The following is a 24872-nucleotide window of genomic DNA, read 5'->3' on the forward strand; positions in this document are numbered from 1 at the left end:
CAAAACAAAATGAAAAACAAACAGACAAAAATAACAGGATAATTTCTGCTCTTTATGTAATATATTATGAACATAACATGAAGACAAAAAGTCCATGCGTCATCTATACTTTCAGTATATGGATGGGAGATCAGATCTGGAAAAATATGGCAATATGGAACATGAATTTTTTTGAGGCCACCAGATTACTTAAGCATTTTGCCAATACTTATGACATAAACACAGAAGAATGAAAGTGAAAAAGATGTTAGACTTCCAAGCCACTAAGTGTTTATTTGGAGACTGGAGAGAAATAGTTTGTAGAAGAGAAAACTTCTGGGTGATCCTGCCAGAGGAGTTCACACTGTCGACAATGATCTTGCAGAAAAATGGAAGAACCAGGATTTTAAGGCAAACAACCTAGCATATTTAGGTTAATAGATGCTTCGTAGAATTTTTATTTACCAAATTTTGAAAAGAATCTATATAAGGCCATATTTTCTCTATCACTGATCCATTAATTTTAATCAAATCATGACCTTATCAAAGTAGTTTTTCAGGGTGGCAGCCAACCACACTGCCTTTCATGAATGTTACCTGAGATGGTTGATAAGGGATTACTGTGTTTCTTTGAGTTAGGTTCCCAGAGGTGGGATTAGTGAGGTTATAAGCATTTTTATGACTCCTGACATATTGGAAGCAATACTGCACTTGCAAAGCTTTTGATACATTTTGCTGGATTATTTTCCCAAAGGACTGTATTAATTTATAATGCTACCAGAAACACATGAGGCGAGTAATTTCCTCTCACCTTCAAATGTTTAGACTTTGCAATTTTTTTTTCTGTATTTAAAAGTAGATGGAAACAGGCATTTAGAAACTATTAAGAAGTGCCCTTCTCAGCCTGAAGCAGCAAAGGAAATCTCAAATTCCATCATGTTCGATTTTTAAATGGCTGGAGCCCGAATATCAAAGACATGTCTAATTCATGCCACCTTGGCCTGTCCTGACCACCCAGGAAATTTTAGGGTCTTTCCTGGCTCAACAGTTAATGTGTGCTTAGGTTGCTTTACTTGAGAAAATGACAGTTAAAAGGTGACTGCCATGTAGAAATTTTGGTTATGTATATAAAACAATTCATATTTTAATTAAAGGCAAAGAAATATTTTATTACCTGATTGTTCTTATTACAGGTATTTCTGTTCTTCTCCTTGAACAAAGAAGGAGACTGTACAGCATATGCCCATTACAAACCAATAATGGTGAACTCGGTATCTCTGCAAATATCTAATAAGGCTGAGAAAAAGCTCCCTGCGAAAATTCCATTTTCTCTTCTTCCTTCCTGGCTTATGGAAAACTATACTTCCCAATCCCTTTGCAGGTAGGCAAGGCCATGTGACCAGTTCCGGCCAATGAGATTTGGGAAGGAAGGCGATATGTCATTTCTAAGCTCTGGTAGTGGAAATTCTCTTTGTGATTCTCCAGATTCGTTCTTTTCATGCTCTAGCAAACCTCATGGGACGTTGCTGAGGCGCCGGCCAGTGTGGATCCTGACTGACCACGTGGAGGACAGTGCCACTGCCTTCCCCCATCCTGCATCCCTACAACCTGCGACAGAATTCATGAGGGATAACCTCGGGTTACAACCTTGGGTGTATTATGGGATCTGGTAGTCAGTCTGTTTTTGCATTTAGCATGACCGTCCCTGAATAGTACCCTCAGGTGTGGTCACAGACTCTACTGCCAAATCTGTTCCCCCAGCCCAACAGCCCGAATAGGTAGAGCAGGGATTTCTGGAGTGCCTAACGAGGGAAGTGTTTACTGCCCTGAGACGTCCAGTTCTAAGGGGAACTATCCTTGCATTTCATAAGCACCAAATACAAATAGAGAGATTAAAATGTATGGAGAAGAAAAGAATCCTCAGAACAACTGTCTAGATTTATAATAACAAACTTCAGAAAACTCATAAAAGCCCATCTGTTCTGTGAAGCATTCCAACAAAAATGACCACTTGGCATTCACTCTTCTGTGCCACTGTTTGTATCATACTTGTGTGTGTGGCTCTCATATCCCCAAGTGTGCCTCAAAGCCAGGGCTCTGCAGGGCAGGGAAGTTTACTGTGTTTTCTGCATGGCAGTTCACCTAGGATAAATGAATAGAGGGGAAAAAGGCAAATAGAAGGAAGAAAACTATCTCTTTCTACAGATGTGTATACTGGAATTTCAATTCTACAAACCAGTCAGAAGCAAAAGAGTGCATTTTCTCTGTCCTTCCAAACTGCCATTTCAGAGGGCTTCCCATCCTTTATATCTACAAAGAAATGATCTCTGACAGCAGGCACAGGGAAATAGAGTAATAAGTAATAACCAGATTGCTGACCTCCTCTCAGCCCTATTCCGGAAACGTACAGCTCAACCAACTGCTGTGTCCTAGACACTACGGTTTAAAGTGGAGTTTGTTCTTTGGAGGAAGAAGATTGTTGACTGAGACTGAACACGTTACCTAAGCAAAGACAAGGAAATTCAGGGCCACCTACCACATGCCAGGCACTTGCTAAGGCACGTCACATAAATGAATTCTTTTAGCCCGCCCCACATCCCCAGGTTTTTCTCATGTACAAGTGACGAGGCTAACAGTATCTGTGAGGATTAAATGAGGTTAGGCGCGGGAGAGTTCTTCGTAAATTGTACAGGAGCACCACAGAAACGAAAATTATTATTTTCAAAAAGTTGGCTGCTTCTCAAAGATGAGCAATCTTCTCTGGGATGCAGGAAAAGTATTGTTTGCCTTGCAGTGCTTAGTAAGTAACAACTAACAGGTGAAAGGGTATTCATCTTCAAATGATGTCGGAGAGAAGGTTTTTAGCAGCATCTTTGTGTGCTAAGAGAGAGGGAGGAAGGAAAAGAGTAAGAGGGAGAGAAAAAGACAAAAACAGGGAAGCATAAAGGGCAGGCAGACAGACAGAAAGACAGGTACCAAAGAACAGAGAGAGAAAGAGAGTGAGCAAACTAAACCTGTTAGAGGAAAAACTCTATGTATGTATGTGTAATACATATGTATGTGTGTATCTATCTATCTATCTATCTACACAGTAAGTCCCCTACATATGAACATTCAAGTTGGGAACTTTCAAAGATGCAAACGTGCATCTGGTTCCAGCAAGGAGCCAGAACCTGTGCCATCAACGTCAGGCGTGAGTGACATTGCAGCTTGCCCTCCACCTCCTGCTGCTGATGATCCTTCAGCTCTACCACCTCCCACCTCCTCTCCCTCCTCCAGTGGGTAACTCTTCTTGCCTGTTCACTCAATGCCAGCCCCTGTGTGCCAGCTGTTGGACTGTACTACTGTACTTTTCAAGGTACTGGACTATAAAATTAAAAGTGCTTTCTTCACATTTTGTGTTTGTTTCTTATGCATAATTTGGGTGAAAAGTATTATAAACCTATTACAGTACAGTACTATATAGCCAATTGTATTATTTGGGTGCCTAGGCTAACTTTGTTGGACTTACGAACAAATTGGACTTACAAATGCGCTCCCGGAACAGAATTCGTTCGTATGTAGGGGACTTACTATATATATATCTTTTGCCTGTGTTAATTTGGGGGATACTGGGTATCACCTTCCATTAAACCTCAGAAATTTTGAGATGTCTTACTTAAGGAGTGACAAATAATATGCCTTTATGCATGTTGGGAGGAAGCAGTCTGGGTCCTCTGGCTGGGCTCAGATTCGTCTGATCTGTACTTTTATGTCCAAGTAGGTGTTTTCAATTTTTGCAGTGAAAGAGCATTTTAATATGCAGAGGCCTCACAGCAGGCAACAGAATGGACGGCCAGATGTCAGAATCGTTAGTCTGCAGTCAATACACAAGCAACCACCTCTGAGCACAGTCCAAGAGCTGCACTTCTCCCTCCCAGGCAACTTGGCAAATATGTGCCAGTTCTGTGTCACTGAGAGCCATGCTCTGGTCTAGTCTAGCCATGTTACACATCAACAGAAACCCCCGCCCACAAAGAAACCTCGGAACATGCAGCCAGATTTTGGTTCCATTCCTAGGAGCCAACTGCACTGATCTCCTAATTTTGAAACCTACAGAATCCTTCCAAGTAAGCACCCAAGGCTTCATCTGGACCCAGTTGTTGGCAAGGCCATAGAGGAAAACAATGAGAGGCTGCAACCCCACCTGCTGTGCGCCAGGCCGCTCCTCCCTGCTTTCCAGTGTCTTCTCATCTAATCTTCCCAGTTACGCTATGAGGTCAGGACAATTATCCTTACTGTTCAGCTGTGGAACCTAAGCTCAGAGAGGTTACTTTCCACTAGATTATGTGCCTAGCTAGGCACAGGATCCTAAAGTCAAACCAGACACTACCTTTTCATACCCATATTTACAGAAAAACAAACAGAGGAAGCTCTTCCTGTTCCTAGCTTGCTGCACATTCATGAGCCCCCTTAACAAGGTATGCATGTGCTCAAATTCGCTGCTCTGCATTTCATGAACTCACCTCAAAAAAAAGGGGGAAAACTTTCAAAAATACGCTTACTGCAAAAAAAAAAAAACACCACCAATAATATAACGACTGTTTTTTTCTGATTTCAGATAAGGGTTTGAAATGTCTTCTTTTTTTTTTTTAAAAGTCATTAAAAATGCCTCTGACAGAAGGATTCCCAAGGACCAGGTTGAAAATGAGAGGTGACTATCCCAGGGAAGTGGCACTAGAGATGCCGAAATGCACGAGGCCTCCAGACGGTGTTGAGATGAGCCTGAAGACAGAAAGCGCGTGTTCAGAGAAAGGTTACGGCATAAAGAGGGAAAAAGAAGTTTCTTCTTTATGTGCCGACAGAGACACGAGGGGGGGAGCAGAGGGTGTCGATGAGGCAGTTAATGCACCACAGAAGGGAGGTTTGTCTGACAAACCAGTAGAGCTCCCCGGGTCCATCTTCCCCTGCCTGCGTCCTCGCCCAAGGCAGGAGATGCAGTGGTTGCTAAGGCAGCATTGTCCCAACCTTCTCAGAATTTTACTCTTTTACAATATTTCACAGATGTTTAACAGAAAGGGGGCACCTGGTGCAATACATTTAGAAGACCATGTCCACAGCATCCCCTCACCAGGGTGGTCCTAATGAGCATTCGCGTATTAATCACTAGGAGAAGACCTAAGGTGGACACACTTGTCAACGTTATTGAATCCAATATCCTGCAAATAATCTTTTATCTGTAGATTTTTCAAAATGGAATCTTCCCTAGAAGAGAGTTTGTTCAATGGAAATGTTGTCTAATGGAAAGGTGGTGGAATATTCCTTTCGTCCACTGCTGCAAGGCTCCTGGGACCAACTGGAACAACTGCCCCTTTGTAAGCCAGCCCTCCACATGGAGCTTTTCCATAGCCATTAATGCCTACAGTCTGAGGGAAGGAACCTCCCTTGGGAGCCAGCAGAAGGCTCAGCAAAACTTTTTAAATGAGAGAAAGTTTATCTTAAAGTTTTCTGAATCAGTATTTAAGAAGAGTACTTATTTCACCTGAGTATTATTCTACACCTGTTCTACTCTTATAGAATCAAAGAGAAATGAAAGACTTAAATGCATTTCTATTTTAATAGAAAAATCTTCTGTTTCTCTTATCTTGTTGAAAAATGTATCTGCAGGAAAACAGTTGGGAGGCCACAGAAGATAGCACGGCTCCTGAAAATCGCTACCTATAAAAGGCACTTCTCTGAACCTGGTGAAGGTTAACAGATTTTTAAATCCTTTAACCTCGAAGCATAAATCATTCTAAGTAGACTGTTCTATCACCTCAAACATTTTAGGTGATCATGTCCATCCCATTTATATTTTTTGAGATGCATTTCTTATCTCTCTTACAGTAACAACGGAACACCAGGAATTACTTCCATTGTTTAACTAAATTCAGAAAATAAGAGAATGGAAGGATCCAAAGGCCTTATAACCACAGTTACTATCTCATTCAAGCCACCTGGGAAGCATAATGTCCTTCGTGCTTATAGGGCAAGGAGTTTTACTCTCCCGCAAGAGTCTTTGAACTGTGGAATCCGGTTCAAATACAAATCTACATTTACAAGTAAAGAAATTATACCTCTGGTTTCTCATTGTCCACATCCTAAACCTTAATTAAAATATCAACATCAAAAGTAGCAGTACCCTCATCCTCCGACTGGAAATTGGACTAGAACAACTAAAAAGCTGTAGGGCGAAAATATTTTTCATGATAGGGTATCATGCAAGCCAAATAATTTAAATTTCTTAAGAAGTAAAATGGTCTATTATAATTTGTCCTACATATTTCAACTTGGAAAAATTAAATTAGCCATTTCCTATCAAATGAAAAAGTAGTTCTAACAAGCAAGTCTTTTTCGTGGGTCACTTGGGATTCTATCCATTAGGCACGAACTAGATTAAGTTTCTGCATATAACTAGTAATTGCCTATAACATAATTTAATATCAGTTTTGAATAAAAACGCAAACATTGTCATGGTTTTGTTCTAGGTCTCTGAGGTACTTTTTTTTACCATATAAATAGTATAATTAACATTTATTTTGCAAAAAAACAATTATATTCTTACTATGAACTGAGTCTCCCTCACTAATTTTTTCTTTTATTTTTGAAGAGGACCATCTTTGCGTTTCCTATAGAGGCTAAAACGATGCCTTGCATACTGTAGCAGGTAATCAATGCTTTAGCGAAACAGTTGTTGATACAGCAGGTCAGATAGATATGAAATTAAGCAAAGTAGGGGTGGAACAAATCCTACAAACTGGTTCCCCACAAGACTCCAAATGAAAGGTCCTGATTCAACCTGACAACCATACCTCCTTACCATTATACAACAGACCTACCCCAAATTACCAAAGGGTCATAATGGCCTATTAGTTTTTCTGCCATCATAAGGTAAATTCAGAGAGTAGAAATATCAGCAGAAACAAAATTCCTCTGAGGTAGCCAAGAACTGTAGGATAAAAAATGACTTTATCTTAGGACAGGTTTTGTCACCCACACGACGAATATGACCTTACACAAATCATCTTCTCCATCTGTGTTCTATATGACTCAACTTCAAAATCTAGACAGTACTGCTAAACTCCATATCAGTCTCACAGCAATGTGATAGAGAGCTGTGCCCTGGTAGTCAACTTGAATTAGGCACTCTAGGAATCAAATGATATAAGTGTCCCTAACAACAGATTCCTAAAAGTCTCATTTCTGAAACTAAATCACTCTGGTTTATTCATAGAATCCCTAGAATCACAGACTATTGAATATGAAGCGTTTGTATTGATAACTAGTTTTACTCATTCCACTAAAACAGGAAGAAAACAAAGTCTCCCCAATGAAGCAACTTACCTGAGGTCTTAGAGGTAATTCAAGGTACAGCTAAGGAACCAGGGCTCCATCCAAACACTTTTATAACTCTGGGGTATTTCCACCACACAACAAAACTTTCCTACAAAGTCTGCACTGTTGTGCATGAGAGAATTACTATAATATTGAGAAGGAAATATTGATAGAAATGTAACAGGCCATATACCAATTTAGGCCTCTATTTAATCCATCAAACCATTTACAGGTTTTTGGGTTTGGGGTTCTGTTCCCCCCCAAAGCTACACACATCCAGAAGATATACACACCCACATTCAGACATTACTTTTCGGGACTTGCGTGAGTAAGTGGCTGACTGACTAATCGAGAAGAATCTCCTCAGTCGGAAATAGGCATCTTTGAAGAACACTCACAAACCTATCCCCTATCTCATGTTAAACTAAAGGACTAGTTATTCAGTGATCAGTAAGATCACATTGTCTGCCCAACCAAGAATCCATTCTTTACACAGCGGTAAGAATACTTCAATTATGGCTCAGAGGGGAAGCAATCATTCAGGAATCCAAGGACATTTACTCAAAGATTTCTTGGGAATGGTTTAAGAGATACAGAATCAAATTCAAAATGTAAACTGAGCTCTCCTTCCCTAAATTTATGTTTAAATGAATAAATCTCACATTTCTCCTCCTTCTCTAGTACCATAATATTGTTGCTTGCTTTATAAGTTCTACTCCATGCTGTTTCATAGGAAGCTACATTGTAGTGGAGAGCAAGCTAATTCTATATGTATTTGTAGAAAAGTATATTACTGTTTTTTTTAAAAAAAGCAACACAATAACAAAATACTGGGAAATCAAATGTCAATCACAAGCCCAGTTTGGGCTGACTTAGCTCTATCTTCCCATCTCCAGATATACCAAGAAGGTTACAACTTTCTGTTGCTCCAGTTATCTTAGAGTCACTGGGCCTGGTCCCTTAAAGGTCGTGTACACAAGAAGGGACTAAGGCAGTGTTAGCACAGTTCAGGTTGAACAACTCTTCCACCTCCAAACTACAAAGCAAATATTACTCAAGGCCACTTCCACTTCCTCCCCTTTTATGTTATTTTCCCTTTCTACTCCAAACAGAAAGTTGATTTTCCCTTCTCTAAGCCTCTATTAAGTAGATATTTTGTTCCCTCATTTTTATTTACCATATACTGCCTTGTAATGTTTTTTGTGATTTTTTTTTCCCTAACATTTCACTCTCTGCTTCTCCCTTAAAGCCTTTCCTGATCTCCCCATTAAGGAGGCTGGCTCACTCCTAAGAGTCTCTCTTGTAAATGGTATAAACATATCACAGCGTACATAATACTTTTGTCTGTGTATTGATCTGCTTCTCAGTAATCCCTTAAGTTAAAGATAACACCTTAGCACTTTGGGATCTTTACATCTTATAATACTTCCCAGCACAAAATAAATATTTGTTTGATTAGTTAATTAATACCATAAATTCCTGCATCATTAGCCCTCACTAATTATAGGATATTTTCCATTTTGTTGTTTTATGACTATTATCCCGATTGTAACTGTCCCTTTCTCTAGCTGACATCATCCTGTATAGTCAGGGAGAACGGGTAGTCTCAGTTCATTCTACTGGCACTTGGGGGTCAGCATTGTTGTGACTGCAGATGAATTCAGGGATGCCAGTCCCTTGGCAGTGATGAATGTTAAGCTAACATAGGGAGTGGTCACTTCAATAATCTAGGAGAGGATATGGAAAGCTTGTATTTTCTCTCCCCTCACACAAAAAACAAAGCTTATACCCCTGGGCTGGCTACAAATCCAAAACAAAATGGCACAGTGGCCACTCCAGCTGTCTTGGTTGACGGGACATTTCATCAGCCCGATGGTCAGGTATCTGAGGAGTACGCAAGAGATGTAAAGCATCCTTTTTCACTGGGGACCCTGGCTTGTTCAAGAGGGATTTGTTGGATAATCAATTCCCCAAACAGCTTGTTTTGTTTTGTTTTGCTTCCTTTGTATGTAGGCAGATTGTCGTAAGCTGCCAAAGTAGGAAATAAATAGCATTGAAAATGTGTTCCTGTGAAGAAGCAAATTATCTCTTTTACCCTAATATTCATCAGAGATTTCCTGAAATTTTGAAACAACACAATAATCACAAGTGGTATTCTTGTGATTCTTCCCTCGGACTGCATCTCATTTCAGTTTCTTTCTTTCTGCACTTTAAAGTTGCTAATGTCTGTAGCAGTATGCAATATCACGCCAGCTCTAATTCAGGTGAAGCTAAAATTAGAGGTAAACTTGCTGGTTAAGTGGTCTCATATCACATATCACACCAAAGCTCAAAGTAGACACTTAGGGCTAAATTTTTTAAAGGACTCTCCAAATTTGCATTGACAAAACCCTCATTGGTATGCATGAGCAGCTGTCTGGTTATCCACCCCACCCAACTGCAAGCTGGTGACTTCCTTATCAAAAGCTGTACAAATCCTGAGCTAAGGCTATAATTGCAAATTGATAAAGCATTGAAACCTTGAGGACAAAACTGCAACCAGTATGCTCGTATTCCTTGTGCTAGAATGAGCTAGTCTATATAGACTATCAACAATACACTCAATATTTGAACTTTTCTATAATGTCTTCCTTTACTCTAACTCAGCAGTGACATGCATGTTCTCATTCAATCAAGTATCACTGGACCATGACCAAAGTATCTCCTGTGATATAGAACCCAGCAGCTGGGGAATAAGGCACATACAACCTAAATCTGCAGAAGCTGATCTGTAAACCAATCAATCTAACAAAACAGATATAATTCTTTCCTCCCATTCACTCACTCCCCATATGAAGATTGTCATGGACTGACTGTTTGCGTCCTCCCAAAATTCGTATGTTGAAGATATAACCTTCAAAGTGAGGGTGTTTGGAGATGGGCCCTTTGGAAAGCCATTAGGGCTAGATGGGGTCATGGGGGTGGGGCCCTCATGATGGGATTAGGCTCTGCCTGCCATGTGAGGACACAGTGAGAAGACGACCTCCTACAAGCCAGGAAGGGAGCTCTACCAGAAATCGAATTGGCTGGCACCTTGATCTTAGACTCCCCAGCTTCCAGAACTGTGAGAAAATAAATTTCTGTGGTCTAAGTTACCTAGTCCATGGAATTTTGTTACGGCAGCCCTAGTTGACTGAGACAAAGAAACAGTTATAGAAATAACTATATATATAAATACATAAATAAATATTACTATAAGAGTTGCTACGACATTGGTATCATCGTACGGTTCCAATGTAAATTTAGTTCAGCTCCACAACATGAAGTACAGTTGTAGTTTAAGTCTTCAGCTGGTAAAAGTTTCTCTCTCTGTTTAGTCCATTTGGAAAAGGTATTCCCTTTGGGGGACTGTTTAATAAGTCAAAGACATAACAGAAACAGTGTTGACCTCATTAACATAAGCTCCCTTCTCCTGTTTATAACTTGGTCATAAACCTTCATAACTGCTCAGTAAGAAAACCGTCTGGATGATAATAGGACTCAGAGGTGGTGGTGTTCTCAGATCAGTGAAGCCAGGCCACATGTCCCTACACCAAAGAGCTTTAAAAGTGCTACTCTCAGTGAAAACAAAATTACTTTAAAAATTATTAACACATCAAGACCACCATACAGAAAAACTGTGAATATACAGAATATAGAGGAAAGATTTTTCTTTACACATCTGAGCTAAAGCAGGTTTACTCACACATTCCCTTGATTCTAAAATGCAATCACTTGCAAGGCCCATTTTAGATTCAAATTAGCTTTTGGAAATATACATACACACACACAAACACAGATGTACACACTGTACACAGTGATAGTGACACTTGTCCTAATAATCAATGTTATATGAAAAATGTGTCAGAAAATTGAGTAAATGGGTTACAGTTATTTTGCAGTTCTATTTGTCTCTGTGTGTATATGTGTGTGTTTGCGTGTGCTGCAGAGTCATGAAGAGGAGGAAAACCTTTAATCTGTGAATTTGCTCTTGTGATCTCTAAAGTGCTGGTAAGCTGCACATACACAGCTCATCAGGGAATATGATTAGACAAAAAAAATGAAGGGAAAATATGAATCGAAAGGAGTAGTCTAGATGTGGCTGTTTCTTCTTTAATTGACAATGCCTCATTAGCAAAAAATGGTAAATTTAGTTTAATTTCAAAAACATGTTGAATGCACTGTCCAAAGCATCATCTATCTTTTTGTATTGGTTAAATACCTGCATTCAATATCCTCTAGAACCTGAACAATGTCGTAAAATAAAAGCTGACTTCTAAAATTCAGTGAGTACACATGTCCAAGTTAGAGTCCAGAATTATGTGAAATCATAAAGTGTGAAAAATACTGCAAAAAATTACAGTACTTCGGAAGTAAATGAGGATCACCTTCACATAATAGTCAATGTCAACATCACCAAGAGTGAGCCAACCAGACTCATGGCCCCTATGCCTCACCCCTGAAACAGTCTTTCTAATTGGAGAAACTGTCACTCTAATCCAAATTGTAGATCTAATTTCCAGCTAACAGGAACAGCAGCTATGAGAGGAACAAGTCAAATAAGGAAGCAGTCTGAGAAATCTAGATGGTGGAACTTTCTATAGGATAACCAGCTGGGTCTACTCAACAGGGCCATGGCATGGGGGAAAGGGGTGGAGGGAGGGTACATCAGTTCCTGATGAAAAGCTATTAAGAAAAAACAGCCAAAGGTAATGTGTGGATCTTAACTGGATCCCACTTTGAACACACCAACACTAAAATGCATCTAAAGGCTAATGAGGGAAATTTAAATATAGATGGGATATTAGTTAATATTAAGGGCTATGGATGATAATATCAGGTTAAGTAGGTGGTTAAATAGAAAAACTTTACTTGGGGAGTATGCCTTCTAAAGTATTTAGGGATGAAATATCATAGTCTACGATTTATTTTAGATATTTCAGCAAAAAATGTAGAAAGCAAATATGGTGAAAGGTACACAATGATTAAATTTACCTGATAAACGTATGGGTGTTCGTTATACAATTCTCTTTACTTTCCTATAGACTTAAAAGTTTCCTGATGAAAAGTTAAGGCAAATGAATCTCAGTTAATGACTAAGTTGTATTACAGAAGTGACATTATTTCAGTGTCTCTAAAATACTGAATAAAAGTATGTACATAGGGGGCTTCCCTGGTGGCGCAGTGGTTGAGAGTCCACCTGCCGATGCAGGGGACACGGGTTCATGCCCCGGTCCGGGAAGATCCCACATGCCGCCGAGTGGCTGGGCCCGTGAGCCATGGCTGCTGAGCCTGCACATCTGGAGCCTGTGCTCCACAACAGGAGAGGCCACAGCAGTGAGAGGCCCGCGTACCGCAAAAAAATAAAATAAAATAAAGTACGTACATAAGTGCACCTGAAGACCTGTTATTAGGGAACTGATTTGCTAAGTAATTATTATAAAATGCAAATCCCAGTTTACTTCATAGTTGACTTACCTGGTGAATCAGGTAAATCTTATCAGACGGGTTCACTAGTAAATTAGGAAGAACGTAACTTCCCCAAAACATTGTGAGGATGAAATGAAGTAATGTTTTATAAACTATATGTTGTGATGTAAATGCTACTTACAGTCACGACTCTAGTTCTGAATTGGCTCTTGCCTTATAATTTTCTAATTGCAATGAAAGTGTTCCTTCTTCACTTAGAAATAGAAATGTACCCCTAGATTCACAACTGTAAACTTTCATGACGTCAATTACATTTCCTATTTTTCCGTCCTCCGGCAAGGAAAGAAATAATAGTACTTATTTCCAAGAAAAGCTAACATATGCATGCACACATTTAGAGTAATTTATGGTTATTGAAGATAGTTCTCTCAGTATACATTTTAATTTCTCCCCAATTCACCTTACATCCTTCCTGAATACTGTTAAGATCAAAGACCAGCATTATCAAATCAAAAGAGATAGCTATTTCTGCAGTTTACTGGGGCATCTGACAAAAGGAGATGCTAGAATCCTGTTATGAAACCCTATACTTTGCAGGTTTTGAGCACATCAAGCAGATGTTTAACTTCTAATATTTCTAAATCTCCTCACCAATATCTGCTTTAGTTATTTGAACCACATCTCCTTTTGTTACATCACCACTGAGATGAACCATTTTATACAACTGGTCTTGTGAGAACTGACATTACAAGTGACCAAGTTTATCAGAAATTAACTATCCTTGTAGACATATGTACAGGATCCTTCAGTTTTATATCTATTACTTTAAAAAAAAAAGTAAATTACCAAATCATAAACAACTAAAACACATTTCAATGGAAAATGAGACCTAGAGTCTGTCATACAGAGTGAAGTAAGTCAGAAAGAGAAAAACAAATACTGTAAGCTAACACATGTATATGGAATCTAAAAAAAAAAAAAGGTTATGAAGAACCTAAGGGCAGGACAGGAATAAAGACTCAGACATAGAGAATGGACTTGACACGGGGAGGGGGAAGGCTTAAGCTGGGACGAAGTGAGATAGCGAGTGGGAAGCAGCCACATAGTACAGGGAGATCAGCTCGGTGCTTTGTGTCCACCTAGAGGGGTGGGATATGGAGGGTGGGAGGGAGACGCAAGAGGGAGGAGATATGGGGATATATGTATATGTATAGCTGATTCACTCTGTTATAAAGCAGAAACTAACACACCATTGTAATGCAAATATACTTCAATAGAGATGTTAAAAAAAATAAACTGTAAGCAAAGATAATAAATTAATAAATAAATAAAGTTACACTGAACCCCCAATGCTATTAGGAACTTAGAATTCTTAAATTGAAGGTGCTGGTCTACAGTTACAATTTCCTGCCAGACATCTGCCATTGCAAGGGGCAGGAAGACCTTACAACAAAGGATGCCAGATGCTCAGTTCCAATCTAGAATCCTGGGAGATACTGTCACTGAGCTTCAAACAGTACATGAGAACTGAGGTAGGGCACCTACCTGGTTAGCAGGTGGTCCAGCAGCCAGGGGCAGTGATGGTGCACTGGGTGGGTGCAACAAAACAATGTGCTCCATAAACTGGGACCCACTGGAGACAGCTAATAACCACAGCCACAGAGAAAGGAGTCATCTCAGCAGAGGCCAATAAGGACACAAGGAGCAGGCAGAGTCTACAAAGCAGATACGTCCTCCTTGTTGCCTTGGAGCTTCTCACTTCCTGTCTACACACTGTCCTGGAAGAAGAGTGGAGAATATTTTAGAGAGGAAAATGCCCTGATTGGGATTTTAAGCTGACTTAGCAATTGGAGTTCGGTTTTGTAGAAATACAACGATTTTTCTGTACATTTCAGTGTTGCCTATAAGTTTCAATTCCACCACCAACCATTTAGAACATAGCATCTAGTACTCTGGCTCAGACTCACAGAGGCAGGCTTTCTCAGCTCCTCAAGATGGAGAACTCAAAATTGCTAATAAAGAGTTGAATTCTTTCACCTTTTCTTCAGCTTGATTTTCACTGGGTAAACTCTCCCTTGATCCAGCTTCCCTGGCTCTGGGGATTATGTAAAATTGTCAGTGCCTGCCATTGTAATATGTTTCAGCACAGCAGGCTCATGAAATGTGGCAGCTGGAAGCAGGTGTGAGATGGGAGCTGGGTATGCCAGCCTCTAAGAGAAACCAAGGTTTTCCCAGGGAGGGATTTAAAGGCAAATGTACATTACCAACTCCAGACTAGAACAAAATTTTGACCCTAGTACTCAAAGAAAGAGAATAGGGTCAAAGACAAACACAAACGTTGTAAAAGAATGGCACCCCCTGTTGTTTGCAACAGTGGGGTGAGGAAAAGGAACCTGAGGGTAGGGATAAGCTCAGAGATAAACAATACAGGTAGTAGGATTCAATCACACACAGAAACCAAGAAGGTGACCACACAGCACTTAACCTGGATTGAGAGGAAAGGGGGGAAGGGTATTCTTCATGTTTTTAAACTTTATAAACCTTTTGGGGGGGGCTAGGGGGGGCAGACAAAATTTTAGTTCACTGATCTCAAAGATTTTGCTTTGAGTTTCTGCATATGACAATACATGTCCCTAGACTTTTCCTTAAGTACTTACATGAGTGTATGTTTGTGTGTAAGTCTATGTGTGTGTAGGGCTGCTTAGGGGTGTGTATGTGTGTGCCTGTGGTTTAAGCAGTAGATATAGTAGCCTACATATCTCCAGTGGTTAAAAGAGAGTGTAAAACTCATTGCTAATCCAGACAATATTCTCTACAAAGCACCCAGAGCAGGTTACCAGAAGGAGGGTGTGAGACCAACAAGCAGAATCAGATAATGAGATTTTACTAACATCTGGTGTTGACCGTCTACACAAACTGATGTTTAGAGAAGTGACATTAAGAATATTTTTTTCCAAATGTAACTGCGGTTGGCAGAGTAAATCATCATGGTATCACGGTAAACTCACCACAGTTTCTGATCTGACATTGTAGTTGAACCAGGTGACATCCTGAACCAGGTCCCCACATCATGCACCCTTGTTTTGGTTAAGATCTTTTTGTCTCACATCAGCTTGTATTTCCTTGACTAATGGGTTCTGAGCTCTTCTGTTCCTGACCTCTTGCTTTTCTCTCATGGCTGGACTCAAAGTCCTGAAATATTCCTGAGGACTTCACTCCTAGGCATGGCATGTAGTGGCCCCTATAATCACACCATTTCTGACCACACTGGGTCAGAAGCCCACTCCAGCCCAGCCAGCAAAATTTAGCAAGAATGTCTGAGCTCTTGCAAAATGGAATGAGACACAAGATTTCTGCCAATCGTAACCACCAAACTGACTTCTCAGTTTGTGTCTGTGATCAACAAAGCTTTAGTGTCTAGACTCTCAAATTAACATCCTTCAGCAGTATCTCCACTATCAAGAAATTTGAGTTTTATAATAATTGCCCACACAGTTGGCAAGGTTTATTCATTCTTTCATTCATTCATTCACTCATTCATTCATTCTTTACTAAAAAATAAAATAAAACAAATAACCACAACAATTATACTGAACACCTCTTATGGGCTGGGAACAGTGAAAGGCCCAGGGACATAAGCCTAATTCAGAAGCAAAATTGACATCTGTCTGTACAGTAGGACTTGGAAGTACCATCTGTCCCAAACACACCTTTTTAAAAATTCTGCCACTGTGCCTAATCCAGGCATTTAGATCCAAGAGAAAACAGATTGTCTACAAGGAAATACGAGTTAGATTTCTCATCAGCAAAAACAGAGATAGAAGGTAACACAATAAGTGAAACTGTGAAAATAAAATATATACTAAATTGTCATTCACTTGTGAAGCATACAAAGACTTAGAGAATTTATCATCCACAGTCAAACCTGTCTGAAAGAATTATTAAAGGATATACTACCTCATCAAGAAGAAACATAATGAATGAAAAGGATCAACAGGTAAAAACTTCTAGTTATAAAATAAATCAATCATGGGGATGTAATGCAGGGCATGGTAACTATAGTTGATAATACTCTATTACATATCTGAAAGTTGCTCGTTTCCCCACGAGAAAAAAATTTGTAACTATGAATGGTGATGGATGTTACATTTGCCACTTTTTATTAGACATTAAAACTGAAAAATTCAAATATATATTTATTTTAAATGAATGATGATAAACCCATTATTTTTTAAAGAAAATGATATATTTTTATAAAAGATAATTATATTTCCCAAAGAAAAGAATTGTGAGAAGAGCAGCAATGTTTTACATTTTTGCAAATATCTTTAATGTTCGGCTTAATAGAAGCAGCTGAATTTTCATATAAGGGTCTATATTCTACATGTTGAGAGGTTACTCTTGCTGAAGTGTATGAAAAACATCTGACTTCATACAGATAAATACTTAAGAAAAGGAGAAGTATCTTCATAGCTCTTTTCAGATGATTATGGATATTATTTCTTTATTGAAACTACACCAAAACTCAGTAAGTGGAAGTTTTTTAAAATTTAGTTACAATGTGGAAACTTCAATTGTCTAAGTAAATATTTTTACTCTATTACATTAAAATTGATTGGTCTATCTTGTACATTGAATGGTTCTCTTACCACACATAATTCTGTGACATTATACATTGATACTTTTTAGAAAATATTCGTTTACTGAGTTATACTGATCTTCCAAATGTTCACACATTTCACTACACAATATCAAAAAGTCACCCTTGTATCACCATTGAGCTCATCAGAAAAATCTTTAAGAATGGGAAGTTTTCAAGCTCGGGGTAGACACAAGTTTTCAAAAATGTAAATTTTTACCTGAAATTTCCAATTTTATCCCTGGCAAAAGATATGGTAGTTTGTTTCCTTGAATTGATGTTTTTAAGGAAAGGTCTGTCGAATACACAAATCTGAACAACCATAGATGTGTATGGTTGTGTATCAGTGGCTCTTCCAAGGAAAAATGGTATTCTATGCAAAAAGCCAACAGTTCAGCTCACAATTCAACCTCATGAGAGCCTTTGTACTTCAATATAAAGCAAAAATGTTTTATGTATACCTCCCATTTTGTCACACAAAATATTAAAAAGATGATTACTCAAGGGTCAAGGTTTAATAAAATTAATAAATTGTATTGCTTCATTAAAGACAATTTTAAAAGAAACTGGCTTTTTGTTTTTTAACCGGAAAGACTAGGATAACCGCTCTTCAGTTTGGTGCCACTGCCTTGATTATTAAATGCTAGAAGTTTTACCCACCATTGCTTTTGCAACATCACTGCAAATGTCAATACCATGTAAGAGGCAAATAACATTCTGGTTATTATGAAAACAGTTTTGGTCTTGCAGACTCTCTGAACATGTCCCAGGGACCACCAGGTTTCTACGGACCACTCTTTCAGAACCACTCTCCTTAAAAACAAAAAGTTTACTGACAAACAGTAGCATTTTATAAAAATTTGCTGAATGAACAGAGAAGCTATAAATGTGGGATGCTTTAAGAATGACCCATAAAATTTTGCCAGAATAAGTGATACTTTCTCACCTGTGAATATGTCTTAGGACTTGTGCCGAAGAAACTCAAATTGGGCCAGTGAAGTGACAGTGAGAGAAAGGAGATGTGAGGAGCCAAGGGGTCTTATGACAAAACTGGAAGATTGGGAAAGAAAGGAAGGAAGGAAAGAAAGAAGGAGGGAGGGAGGGAGGGAGGGAGGAAAGGAGGGACAGAGGGAGGGAGGGAGGAAAGGAAGGAAGGAGGGGGAATGGAGGGAAGGAGGGAGGGAGGGAGGGAGGAAAGGGGGGGGAAAGAAGATCAAATAATCCAGGTGAACCTTTGAAATCAGAGGAGCTGAAGAAACAGCCTTTTCTAGAAGGGCCTTTTATATTGTCTAAGGTGTACTTTAAAATATTTCGGCATAGATAGTGTGATATAGTCACAGGTTAGAGTTTGTGTATATCCTAGGGTTCATTAGTTAACATTCGATGTATTCTAATTAGGATACATACTATGGAGTGTTTAGTTAGCATCTGAAAGAATAATCAAGAATCTACACTCCAGAGAGCTACCAGTATCAACTCTCTTGAAGGTTTTACCACTGCTGAAGGGTTTTATAATTAGCATAAGAAATGGTTTTCCACTGCTGAAATGAGTTCAAGATTGGCAGAATATCATATATCACATATACATGTGTCATATATCTTTCGCATTTGCTGGACAGAATGTAAGAATCTGATGGCAGTAGCAACCTACAACCTTAAGAAAGGGCCCCCTGGACCTAGGGCACTGGGTTCTGTGCTCAGACTCAAAATGATTCTGTCACCTAACTACTTATCTAATCATGAAGCTAGAACACTTTCATATCTGCCTCAAATGAACTTTTTGCTCAAGGTTGGTAGAATGCCTTAAAAGGACAGAGAGCCAAGACTTTATTGAATTTTAAAAGTGCTTTTGCACTCTTTTCAAAATTTATTTCTCACCTGCCTGCTAATAAGAGTTTGTATACATGGCAGAATTCATCCTGAGACTTGCCTTCTGAAACATACCACCTGGTAGCAAGGTTGTCAAGAAGGAGACCCCAAATATTCATTTATCTCAAACTAAAATGTTTCTGCTGGTTAAAAACTATATTTCTAGGGCTTCCCTGGTGGCGCAGTGGTTGAGACTCCGTCTGCCAATGCAGGGGACGCAGGTTCGTGACTGCTCTCTAGGGCCCACGAGCCACAACTACTGAAGCGCGCGCGTCTAGAGCCCGTGCTCCACAACGAAGAGCCACCACAATGAGAAGCCCACACACCGCAACAAAGAGTAGCCCCCAGTCGCCACAACTAGAGAAAGCCTGCGTGCAGCAAAAAGACCCAAAGCAGCCATAAATAAATAAATTTATTTTTAAAAAAAAATTCTAACAGTTGGAAAAGACCAAAACATTTTTAACTGGAGGCATAAAGTACCTATGCAGCAAATTATTTTTTTAAAAAAATTCTAACAGTTGGAAAAGACCAAAACATTTTTAACTGGAGGCATAAAGTACCTATGCAGCAAAGGATTATTCTTGCCCAAAGACAGGTCTGGCTTTTGTGTTGGCTCCTAAGAGGTCTAAGCCTTTTGAATGTCCTGCCTGATAAGAGTGTGCTTACAAACTTGGGACATGCCAGATAGTCTATGCTGAAAATGTGATTTACTATATCAGTTCAGCCTTTGAAGGGGCTAGAGTCTAAGGTCAGACACACGGGTGGTCAAGCATGTCTACATGACTGAGCCCCAATAACACTCTGGACACCAAGGCTGGGGTGAGCTTCCCCGGTTGTCAATACTCTGTGTGTATCTTCACACATGGTTACTGAGACAAGTATACACTGTCCATGTAAGTCACCGAGAGGGTAACTGAAAGCTTCCTGCTTGCAACTCTCCCGGGGCCCTGTCCTATGCCCCTCTTCCCTTGGCTGACTTTAATCTGAATCATTTTGCTGTAATAAACCACACGCCTGAGAGAGTTCTGGGTCCTTCTAGCAAACTATTAAACCTGAATGTGGTCTTGATTATCCCTGAACTTGCAACTGATGTCAGAAGTGAGGGTGGTCTTGAGGACCTCCAAATTGTGTAGTACCTAAATAAGACATCATTTTATTCCTCCAGAAACTAACATGGGATTAAAGGTGGCTCAGACTCGGAGTAGAGAAAGAGAGAAAGCACACTAAACTGACCAGATCTTCCCCTGCAGGAACTGGAATCTGAGAGAAGGGTCTAAAGAGTAAAAGAACTGAAAACATAACAAACAAATTTCATACTTTAAACCCAAACAAGTAGTACTGGGTAACATGAAATACTATGTTAAATTTACCTCAGTTGTTTATAGATGGAATCATGAATTTCCCTTACATTTTTTGAACTTGAATTACTTTCAGGGGCAAAAATGTAAGGGTGATCAGAGTGGGAAAAGTTGCCAACTGGTAAAGCAAAGGGGTCCCAGAGTCACGGTCCTTGAAGGGGACAGTTCCCTCTTTTAACCCTAGGAGATGGCAGAGCATGCAGTTAAGTTCAGAGCCAAGGTGAGGAGGTGTGAGAAACTGGCTTTCAGCCAATTTGATGACTTCAACAGCCGCCTTTACCCCCGTGTCTCAGAGAGCCAAGCTCCCAAGTTCACACTTTATGTAATGACAAAACAGAATGACAAGTCAAAAAGGAAAGCCAGAGCCCTAAGGGCCTCAGCACAGCCAAGTATATATTTCAAAGCGAGACGTGTTTGGAAAACATGATGTTTCTATTATCCTGGAGGTGAAAGTTATATAACATCTGAAGGAACAAAGCATCAATTTATCTCCCCTTCAGGACATTCTGTTTCCCTCTCAACGGCTTATGTGTACTGTACACATCAGCTGATGCAGGACAGGTAGGTGGGTTTCAGTAACCTGTTTTCTTGAAAGCTGAGAAGGCAACCATATGCAAAGCAGCATCTGTTGCAGGCTCTAGCTGCCTGCTGTCAGCAATGTTGACTCTGCATTGTTTACAGGGCAGTCCTCTGAAAGGATTTTCATTTATTGTAGAACCCCACCCCCCTTTCCACGAATGCAAGGCCGTGACACACTGAATACTTAAGATGTCACAACAGACTGTTTTCAAGATCCACATGTTCCAGAGTCAAATAAAAACTACGGAAGAATTATTGGTTTGGTCCATCGGAGCTTCTGCTCTCTGCACTGGTTTCAGAAGACCCAGAGGCCAGTGTGTCCCTGCTTGGTCCTCACATCTATTTCATCTTCAACCTTAACACCTTCGTCAACTCATTCAACAAGATTTTTCTAAGTCATGAATAAGCCTCTCATGAAAATCCATTTTGCAAAGTTCAATTCTGCAAACCAAAGATAGTAGATTTTTGCTTCATTAAAGAAGCAGGGCTTTGTAATTTCTGGATCTGAACATTTTCCCAGACTGGGTGATTCCTTATCATTTGACAAGCTGTGAATTTTCTGAGTGCTTTTCACACACTGAGAAAACAGGCAAATAAGATGATGCCTGGGCTTAGGTGGGAATCACTATGTTATATGGATCTGTCAAATGACGCTTGATTTTAAGTAGCTTTATTTACTTTAATTTAGTAACAATTCATTTTACCAAGCACATTTATAGAAAATATATTTTCCACTAAGTAAGGTAAGGCTTTCCTTGAGTTCTTGACACCCACTGCTATCCATTTCTCAGTCTCTATTTGTGTGTCTGTGTGTGTGAGTGTATGTGTATGAGAGACACAAGTCTACAAAGAAAATCAGACATATTTCCTCATTCTGGATCACAGCTGGAATTTATATTATCTTAGGAATCCAAAGTATCAGAGGAGGTCTAAGTAGGAGAGACTGATATCCACATATCCACCCTTTCACATATTCATTCTCATTTAAAGGGATATTGATCATTGGGGATAAAATGATGCAGAAGACTGTTGTGGTCTCTGGCCTCATGAAACTCAGCATCTAATGGAGAATATAGAAATCAGGTAAGATATTCAGATCCAGTATGCTATTATGCTTGATAAGGCAAGGGTGTGGTACCTTGGGAATATACCAGAGTTTAGTAGAGGAAGTAATACCTAAGCTGAAACCTAAAGACTGAGTAAAAGTTAACCAAGGGAAAAGGAAAGGGAAAACTGTCCCAAAGAGGAGGAACCAAAGGTGAAGGCACATGGGAAATTCTAGAAGTAATGGAGACTCTTCTGGGAGGAGCAGCAAGATAAGAAGCAGACAAATTGGCATCGGCTGGATGCTGGGTGCCCTCGCATGCCACGCTGAGAAGCTGAAAACTTATCCAGACAGCAGTGGGCTTTACCTGAAGATTAACACAATTACACATAAAACTTTCAGTGGCTTTAGGATCAAACCTAACCCCCTTTACTGGGCTAATATGACACTAGGAAACATAACATCAGGAATCAGAGATCCAGTCAAGAAGATCTTACAAGTTCAGAGATAGGAAATCCAGTTGGGGATGCAGCATTGAACAGAGACTTTCGAGATGGGAGTTACTGAAAAACAGGGCCACTAGTTCAGATTATGACCAACAGAAGAACTAGCTAGATCTCTTGACATGATTCCTTTTATTCCCTGACCTAGATAGCAAGGTCTGGCGTGAGGCTCAGCCTAGAGTGTGGAAGACTCAGTTCCAAAAATTAGAAAGGTTTGAGGGATACAGGGTCATCAATTCAATGAGCCATTCATTCTTTCCTTCACTTATTTTCATTCACTATTCTTGCACAGGAAGCCATCCTAGGAAAGCATCCATCTTTGCTCAAAAGTTCAATACCTATGTAGGTGAAATAACGTTTTACAGAACACTTGAAAAACTAAATACATGTACAGCATGTCTCCAGTGTGTCTCTAAGGTCAAATACCTGACACAGTATCAGCAGTAGACAAATAGGAAACCAAGCAATGTTAATGGCCAAAATGGCTTGACTTCACTAGCTAGCCGAGAATATTTTAGAATATGACGGCAATGTCAGGATCAGCCTAACAACTAGCGTATTTATTAAGCATTATTTTATCAGTCTGCCACCAGGGTATTTTTTAAGAACTTACTATTATAAGGCAGACTCAGTGCTAATGTTGGAGAATTAAAGAAGGCTGAGAGATGCTGCCCCTCATTTCATGAGATTATAATCTAATTGTAAGTTACCTAAATATATAGGATAGGAAAATAAGTGTCAGGGTCTACACAATGGGTAAAGTGAGTTCACAGTGGGCAAGGTTCGTCAGGTGAGGCTTTATGGAGGACGAGGGGCTGGACCTAGGAACACAGAGAGGAGAAGTTATAGGGTTTAGTGGTGACAGTCTTACAGAACTATAGATGGCTGCTAGTAAGATGGCATCTTTTTGCTTTCTCTTAATAAGGAAACATTCCAAAGTCGACCATATGTTTGGATCCTGATTCAAGATGCCAATAGCAACATTGCTATCAACTTGTTGCTATGGCTCCCATACTTTCCAGCCCTCCAACCAATTGTCATGATCAGACCCAGCAAACCAATACTTTTTCTTCCAGATTCTTTGTAGCTACTCCTCACCTATTTTAACACATTTTCTTAGATCAAGAAGATGTTTCTCTTCCTCCTCCAAACAAAGCTCAGAAGCCTCTGAGGTAAAAATAGTTTCCTACAGTTTCAAGCTACAGTGACTTTCAGGGAGCCATCTTAAGGGCATTCTTTATGACTTGGGAGACTTTTGGATGGTGGGGTAGTTTACTGGTACCCTGAAATTTACTCAGCCTACTCTTGTGAGGACACTTCTCTAGCAGGTCAGTGAACCTAGAGACACTTTCTGAATCATAAACACTCTTAGAGGGCAGTTGTGACTCATATATACTCTTCAGTGAGATATCTAGAACATTCTCTATCTTGATGTCTGTCAGATTCACTCTCAGGTGTCTAGTAATTACTAGTATTGAACCCAAAAATCACTCTTATGCTTTACTGATAGATCCTCATCAATCCCTCCTCCATTCTTTCCCCTCTGAAGGCTATCCTGGAGAGTGATAGATTCTCATACTCCATTCCTACTAGGATAAAGTCTCAATGCTATTATTCATTCTGACCTGATATTTAAGGAGCATCTGAGCCCTGCTTCATCAACAGTCTCTTACTTTCTCATGAATATTTCCTAACAAAGTCCTCTCCCCTGATATGCAGGCAGAGAGACATAAGTATTTTTATCTACCATGTCTCAGCATTTAGTGTTTAATATTTTACATGCACAGATTTTAAGGCAAATCTACAAACAGCAGCAGCCAGACCTTCTGTGAAAAAAAATTATAGTTAGGGCAGCAGGTCTACATTTCAGAACACTGTCAGTAGATCTCCTTAAAGAGTCTATTTTGGATCATTAAGAACTCCAGGAGAAGAAAATTTATAATACCATTTTGGGGATAGAGTACAAAGAGGATAAAATTTAATGGACCTTCATTTTATGTAAATACAACAAAACTTTGGATTTACAGAACTGATAACATCAGGGAACTCATTTAATTTTATATAACCCAAGGTCCCAACCTTAAGGAATTCACCTGTTA

General features: G+C 39.5%; 1 long non-coding RNA gene across 1 annotated transcript in view; it reads right to left on the reverse strand.

The window, feature by feature from the left end:
* LOC112407449 (uncharacterized) overlaps window positions 1-24872 on the reverse strand; it is a 234295-nt gene that overhangs the window by 90469 nt on the left and 118954 nt on the right. The window contains exon 3 of the long non-coding RNA XR_003004746.1: window positions 14326-14558. This is a non-coding gene — a long non-coding RNA (uncharacterized LOC112407449). The remainder of the gene's footprint in view (window positions 1-14325; window positions 14559-24872) is intronic.

This window comes from Neophocaena asiaeorientalis, unplaced genomic scaffold (assembly GCF_003031525.2).
Source record: "Neophocaena asiaeorientalis asiaeorientalis breed wild unplaced genomic scaffold, Neophocaena_asiaeorientalis_V1.1 scaffold627, whole genome shotgun sequence".
Taxonomy (NCBI): Eukaryota; Metazoa; Chordata; class Mammalia; order Artiodactyla; family Phocoenidae; genus Neophocaena; species Neophocaena asiaeorientalis.